We start from the raw sequence: 8,091 nt of genomic DNA, 5'->3' as shown, positions 1-8,091 counted from the left end.
TTTGTATATGACATTGCAAAGAGCGATGGGTCTGAACTTCTCCGGAGTACTCGACTGATCTTCTTTGGGGATGAGAGCTATGAATGTTGCATTGAGAGAAGGAAGAAGCCAATGCATGGTTCTAGATTCATCTACCACCTTCCATACCTCCTTTTTGATTAGTTCCCAGAAGTGATGGAAGAAGTTAGAGGTGAAGCCATCAGGTCCGGGGGCTTTCCCATCTTTCAGTTGAGTTGATGCTGATTCTACTTCCAACATAGTAACCGGTCACAGTAAGAGCTGATTGTGCTCTTCTGTTATGATTTTTGGAATATGCTGGAGAATTTTGTTTATAGTAGGCTGTCTATCTGTTGGCGGCTCTTGATGTACCATTTTGAAATGGTTAATGAGCTCTCTCTCAATGTCTTCATGTTTCTCCAATCGTTCTCCCTGTTGATTATGAAGATGTGCAATGGTGTTATTCATTCTTCTCTAGATAGTAGTGCGATGAAAGAATTTAGTGTTTCTTTCCCCTTCTTTTAACCATCTGATTCTTGATTTTTGTTTCCAGAGCATTTCTTCTTGCTTCCTTCTTTCTTCTAGCTGTGTGAGAAGATCTTGTTCTTGACTTACCAGTACCTCGGTTCTGCTGCCTTCAATGATTTTCTGCTATAGCTCTATCATGATTTGCTCGAGCATTTTTTTGCCTTGAAATATATTGTTGAAGGTAGCGTGATTCCAGTGCTTGATTTGATTTTTGAGATACTTTAGCCATTGTTGAAATTGATACATAGTTGATCCTTTAGAAGGAGTGAAGTTATCCCAAGCTGATTTGACTATATTTTTGAAATCTGGGTGGGTGAGCTAGAATGTTTCAAATCTGAAAGGTTTCCTGATTGAGTCTCCAAGTCTTGTCCATTGAAGTGAAATGGGCCAGTGATCTGAGCCTGATAGGGGAAGTATTGAAGCAGTAATGTCGCCTCCCAAATGTATTGAGTTATCTGAGATTAGAAATCTGTCCAGCCTAGAGGTGATTTGTTGAGATCCTGATCTTTTATTATTCCAAGTGTAAAGACCATTATTAAATGGTAAATCTATTAGCCAGTTATTTTGTATGTAATCTTTGAAGCCTCTGCTTTCATTGTCCAATTTCACTCTGCCGCCTTTTTTCTCCTCCAGTTTAGTAATCATATTGAAGTCCCCACCGGTGATCCAAAGTGGATGTTTTCTTGTGGAGTTGAGAGTTTCCAACTATTTTAGCAGCGCATTCTTTTGCACGGAGTCCTAAGGGAAGTATACATTTGTCAAATTACCATGTATATTGGTTTGTATGATGTGAAAAGTGGCATGCATGAGATGATGGGAGGCATGGAAGTTTGTTATTGAAATGGTTTGCATATTCCAAGCGATAGCAAACCCTCCCAATGCTCCATATGCATCTACCATAACAGTTTAGAATCCTGGCCAAGCTTTGGATAGAATAGAATCTAATGTGCTATTGTTTCATTTTGTTTCCTCCATGAAGAATATATGGCGTTTTTCATGCTGTATCATGTTTTTGATCATCCTGTATTTCCCGGGACTATTGAGTCCTCTTACATTCCATGAGATGAGCTTCATGGTTGACTAGTTGGTAATGATCTATAATATTTGGTTAGCTTGGAGCACCTACGAAACTCCACTAACATTTCCCCAATGAGGATGGTACGTTGTAAATTTGTCTTTCTGCTCCTTTTCTTTCCATCTTTGGTGGTGTGTTTCCCATCCCAGCTGCTTCCTTGTTGTATGCCCAAGGTTCTTTGCTGGTGTACTCTTGAGAGTACTACTTCCAAATTTTCGAGCTGCCTATACGGTATTTTGTCAAACTCCTTATTTTTGCAAGCTTGTTTGAGACTAAAGATGTCCAGGTCTCCTAGATAAAAGCTCTCTTGCTCTTCTTCCATGTGACTTTTTTGACTATTCTCAGCCATGACGTGGGTTGTTTTGAGTGGGTCTGTCAGAAAATTGTCAATATCCATTCCTTTTGCTGACCATTGGGCCTTGTCTTCTCCTCGGAAGGAGGTAGGTTGAGAAGCTACTAGCTACTAATCTGATTTTTCTTCTTGTAGAGGCTGATTGGAAGCATTGAGAATGGTTACGGTGGATGACTTAGTGGTTGGCATTGTAGATGACTTAACCGATTTGGATATGTCTGATTCTGGCATTTCTAGGTTATATAGAAGATCAAAACTGTTGCTGGTGGATGGTACAGCGGAGGCCAGAAGAGTGTTTTTTGGTCCATGGGGGGGTTTTTTGGTGTGCTTCTTTCTATTTGCGACTTTGTTGAACCCTTCAGAGTCATATTTTTCTGCATGGTCTGAGGGTTTAGGGGATGCATTTAAGGGACAGTTACAGAATACATGGCCATGAGCGTGGAATTTCCTACATCTAAAGGGCACATGTCATAATCTATGGGTTGAATCCATTGAAATTCATAAGCTTACCGAGTCCGTGAGAGCATTACCGAGCCGCATGTAAATGCATATACGAGCATATGATGTGTACCAGCGGAGCTTTGTTTCCTCTGCAATCTTTATGAATTCTCCTAACCCATTGCCAATAGCTTTGAGTGATTCTTCATCCCAATATTCTAGAGGTAAGGAGTACATTTGAATCTAGACTGGTGCCCAGCTGAAGTCTTCCTTGTCTAGGTTGAATCATTGTATCCAATCTCTTAGATATAGACCCGCGACATTGAAAAAGTAGGGGCCTCCATCGAGGATGCGGTTTTTGTCTTCAATGCAGTTGAAGATGGCCATGAAAAATCCTTTTGGGCCCAGCTGAAGGGTAACATGCCCTTTTGGCTTCCATTTTGAGGCTATCCATCCTTGCAGGGCTTTCTCAGTTGGCCAGTAGCCTATGAATTTACCTATGAGCGCATGATCCTTCATATACTATATTTGGGCATTGATTCTATGGCTTGGTAGATCTATCTTGGGGTGTTCCACTGCGATAGGCTTGCATGTGGAAGACGTTGCCTTCTTTGGTTCTTCAGGTCCTGTGGAGGTGTACTCCTTTCCTTTGTTCAAATCTTCCGCTTCCGGCTACTGTGCAGGTTGGAGCGGTGGCTGTTCCATGCTCCTGGATAAGGGCTGTTCATTTTCATTCCCATTTGGCCTGCTTCCATTGTTGTTGCCTGTGGGGGGAGGCCCTGTGGCCTCCCCCATCTAAATGTTCATTGTTTGTGTCTGTCAGATCAGCTAAACCCGCGCTCGAAGTGTTACAACTTGTTTCTGAAGGTCTGCTGCCTTTGTCTTTGTGCCGTGGAAGGGTTTGTCAGAAACCCTTGTCCGCCATTTTCCTCTGCTCAAAGCATTCCTCCACCAATTAATATAATTTTATTAAAGAGATAGTTGGTTTTCAATTTGTGACTTTTGTGACCAATATTTTAATTAGGTGGAGAACAATTTGTTTCTTACATTGATACCTTTATTAAGTAAAATTGTTTTGATGATATTAGAACTAGATTTCATTTAGAGAGTTTCTTCAAAATTGCGAGAGATGCATGTCTTAACCCATGACATATTTATTTAGCCATGAAAATTGAAACAACAAATAATTAATAAAATATTTGTTTAAAAAACGAAAATGGCTTACTTCTTATATAAAATTGTTTGATGAATGTAAATTAAACTATTTATTTAGTCTTTAAAATGCAACTAGCTAATGAAATATTTGTTTCAGAAATAAACATTACTTATTTTTAACATAAAATTGAGTGATTAATCTGAATTATTATACTGATATATATATATATATATATATATATATATATATATATATATAATTTTAATTTTAATGATTTTTTTTTTTCAAGTAAAGAAATTGACATAAGACCATTTTGACAACTACCACTATAACTATTTTAAAAATTCTTTTTTTATATAATTAAATTTAGAATTGAAAAAGTATTATTAAATTAAAAAAACTAAATATATAATTAGAAATTAAGATTTTTATAATAATATTTCTATTAATTAATATATATTAATTGATTTTCAAAAAATATTTTTAGATTATATTTAGTCTAATCGATAATAATTTAATTTAATTTGTAATTTTAATATTTGAAAATAAATTTAACAATCAAATATTAAGAAATAGAATATATACATCTTTATAAATTTAAATGTATCATTATCAAAATTTAATGTAATGATAAGCATTGGGTTAACGCACTCAAAATTATTGGTGATATTGAAATTATATTAATTCCAAATCCAAAGTAATCTGCATACTGCTATTTGAGGAGAAGAAAAGTGCAACTCCGTAGAAAGATGTAAGATATCTGCACGAGATGATTCACCGAGATGATAATAATAAACTAGATTAAGATATGTGGTATATATTTTGGGGAATACTAGAGCATATAGGGTTTGGTTCATTCCTCAAGGCATAGTTGAGCATCCATAATTTAAAATTGGCTTCGTGTCTACACATCTCGTGGTTATTATGTTGTTGGTTTTTTTCACGTTTTGGATTATTTTACTAGTTTTAAATAAAGGATGAGCAGCTAGAAAAGTGAGATCTAAGATTGTGGTTAAAAGTATCTAAATTTAATACAAATCCGTGAACTTCTAAAAACTTGAGAATAGAATGGGTTTAATAGTATAAAACCATGAAGGAATATCTATATATGAAAAAATATATGACTCTCACTCCCACTATCTCTAATAAATGTATTATTTTCAAATACAGTTCTTTAATGTTATTCTGCCATCTTTAACAAGTCTTGCATTAACCCTAAAGCTAGAACTCCAACTAAAGAAATTGTCAATACTTTTGCAATTGTGTTTCAAGGATATAATTTGTAATAAGCTTTATTTCTACCTCTTTAATTTATACTTTGAATTTAAACGTTACAACTACATACCTTACTAGATAAGGAAAGGAAAATATATGTTTTTTTTTTTTTTCGCTATTCTATTCTATTAAGTATACGAGATTTGGATGTAAAAAAAATCCAAATTGAATTAATAAATATCCAATCTTTTCAAATTCCCCCCCCCCTCTCCCAAAAAGGGATGAATTGTATTTTGAATGTCACATCGCCTAAATATATCCATTGCGAATACCTTTTAACTTGAGGAAAGTAGGGCACAACGAATTGTAGCAATGTCCTTGGACATTAAAAAACAAATGTACTTATTGTTTCAAGGTTAGCATTTTTGTTTGAGAGGTTTATTTTATTCTTTATTTCTTTTCCAATTGTACCCCCAACCAAAAAAAGGACGAATTGTATTTTGAATGGCACATCGCCTAAATATATCCACTACGAATACCTTTTAACTTGAGGAAAGTAGGGCACAACGAATTGTAGTAATGTTCTTAGACATTAAAAAACAAATGTACTTATTGTTTCAAGGTTAGCATTTTTGTTTGAGAGGTTTATTTTATTCTTTATTTCAAAATTCCGGAAGATTAGTTCTGTATATGGGTTTAGAATATTATATTTTTAAAAATTTAATTTAAAAAATATTTATTATTTTAATTTTCCATATATATATATAGATATACTTTTAATAAAACACTTTTTAAGTTTGATTCGGAGGGTTTATTAGTAAACTGATTATATTTTAAATAGAAATTAGTTTTTATTAACATGTTATTTTTTATGTAGGTCAATCTTTGTTTAAACCAATAATGTTATTTTGTAATGTAAGTTATTTTTTTTTTAAATTTATTATATTTAAAATAGGAAATAATTAAAAAAAAAAAGGTATATTGATTTATATTTTTAATATATGTGTGTGACAGAGGAAAAATATGTATAGATAAATAGATATTAATCTATAATAAACATTAACGGATTTACTTGATATATTTCATTTTAATAAAATTAAAAAAATCAAAAATCAAACTAACTAAATTATAATTTTTCTTTTCAATTATTATTATTATTTATGAAAAAAAATAATGTGTAAGTTAAATATATATATATTTTTGAGAAAAACATGGAATAAAATTTTTAAGCATTAAGATTTGCCCCTATTTTACTATGGAAATTCTTAATCTGATACGATTGGTTACAATACAATTTTTATCAATACCAAATACCCAAAAAAGCATAACTAGCTTCATATGACACTTGTTGGTATGAAATTTTTTAAAAATTATTCAATTTAATTAAAAAAATAGAAAGACAATAGCTACTTTGAAAATAAATCTAAACCTTTAATTTATGTATACTACTATTTTTGATAATATTTGCATTATACGTTATATTTATTTATTTTTAAATAGATATTTATATTAAGTTAAATGTCATTTGTGATAGTTAAATTTTAACTGAGAGTATAATATTTCTCCTTTCAATATAAAATATTGTTATCATCATTATATTTCAAGAGTGTTTATTTTTAAAATTAAATAAAATATCATCACATTTTTGGAAAAGAAATATGAAAAAAAACCATCCAAATTCTATTCCAAAATAGATATTTTTGTATCATACATTATATTTATTTAAAAAATACTTATATTAAGTTAAATTTCATTTTTCACATTAAATTTGGATAGAGAGTACAATATTTCCCCTTTCAATATAAAATATTGTTATCATCATTATATTTCAAGAACTTTCTTTTTATTATTAAATAAAATACGAGCGTTTAAAATTCATATCATTATGGTAAAGAAATATGAAAAAAATCCATAGACATTTTTATATTATACAAAGATAATTATTGTTTATTTTTTAGATATATATTTATTTTAAATTAAATGTATTTTTGCTAACTAAATTTGGTTGGTGTAGAGAGTAGGATATTTCTCTTTTAATATAAAATATTGTTATTATCACTATATTTCAAGAGTTTTTTGTTTGTTATGGTTTTTAAATTAAATAAAGTATCACCATTTAAAATTCATAACTTAGGGAGAAGAAAGATGAATAAAAAATAACAATAAAGTAGATTAATAAAGATATAGTTACTTTGATAAATAAAAATTTACAAAAAATTATTATGAATGAAGAAACATGAATAAAAAGTAATAATAATGTAGATTAAGAAAGATATAGTCACTTTGATAAATAAAAATTTATAAAAAATTATTTTGCTTTTCATAATTTGTTGAATTCTTTTTCTTCTTTTTTAATTTAGTAATGTGTTCATAAATATTATGAATATCACATTAAAAAATCATATTTTGTTACTAAAATTTTATCTATAATTTTTTTTAAGTTTCTTGGCTTGATAGATTGACATTGAAAAGATCTAATTAAATATTTTTTCCTTGAAAATATTGAACCTTGTTATTATCATTGAGTTTGTATAATGAACATAATAATGAAACAAAAGTAATAATATAAATGTAAAAGGTAACACCTAACCAACTAATCTTAAAAATTAAAATATATTTAATATGAAATAAAAAATGAAAGGAAAAGATAGTAGATAATAGTTCATCATGGCCTACATAATATTAGGGTTAATGTTTATATTAGTATGTTTGTTTTGTTGTTTTGGTTTGTTTGATGTTGAGATATTTTCTCATCCTCACCCACCAAGCTTGGAAATAGTTAGATTTCACTCGAGCTATATAAATATATTATATTTGAGTTTGAATATATACGAAATAAATTTGTGTATGTGTAAGTTAATTTCTTAGTTGGTATAAAAGCTAGTCTTTGGGTGTAACTTCCTCATGTAGGGCCTAGAAGAATGTGAAAATATGAGAATTAATTTGTTGTAGGGTAGGAGTACATTAGCATAAATTTTTTTTTTTTCTGAGTGATTTATGATGTTAGACCATAGTTTTTTGTGTGTTGTGTGGGTTATTTATTTGCATCAAAATCCTTGACATGCAATCAACCCATATCTAGTCCCTGCCACAATCCCTACTCACTAATGAGATCGTTGAAGTACCATTAGATTGCAATGATTAAGAGTGCAATGGGATTGTAGGAGGGATTGTTTCTTATTTGTTCTCGTACCCAAATATTTCCCCCACTATTGTTGATAGTGGAAGCCTATTTCATATTAATGAATCACACCCCATTTTGATCAATTGACATTGTTCCATTTGGGTCCTTTCAATGCTTTTTGCTAGTGATTATTTACATTGTCTTGG

This window comes from Pinus tabuliformis, chromosome 2_2 (assembly GCF_031772625.1).
Source record: "Pinus tabuliformis cultivar Carrire ecotype Pingquan chromosome 2_2, CPIR1, whole genome shotgun sequence".
NCBI lineage: Eukaryota > Viridiplantae > Streptophyta > Pinopsida > Pinales > Pinaceae > Pinus > Pinus tabuliformis.
The sequence above is the reverse complement of the archived record's forward strand: the minus strand, read 5'-3'. Positions refer to the sequence as shown.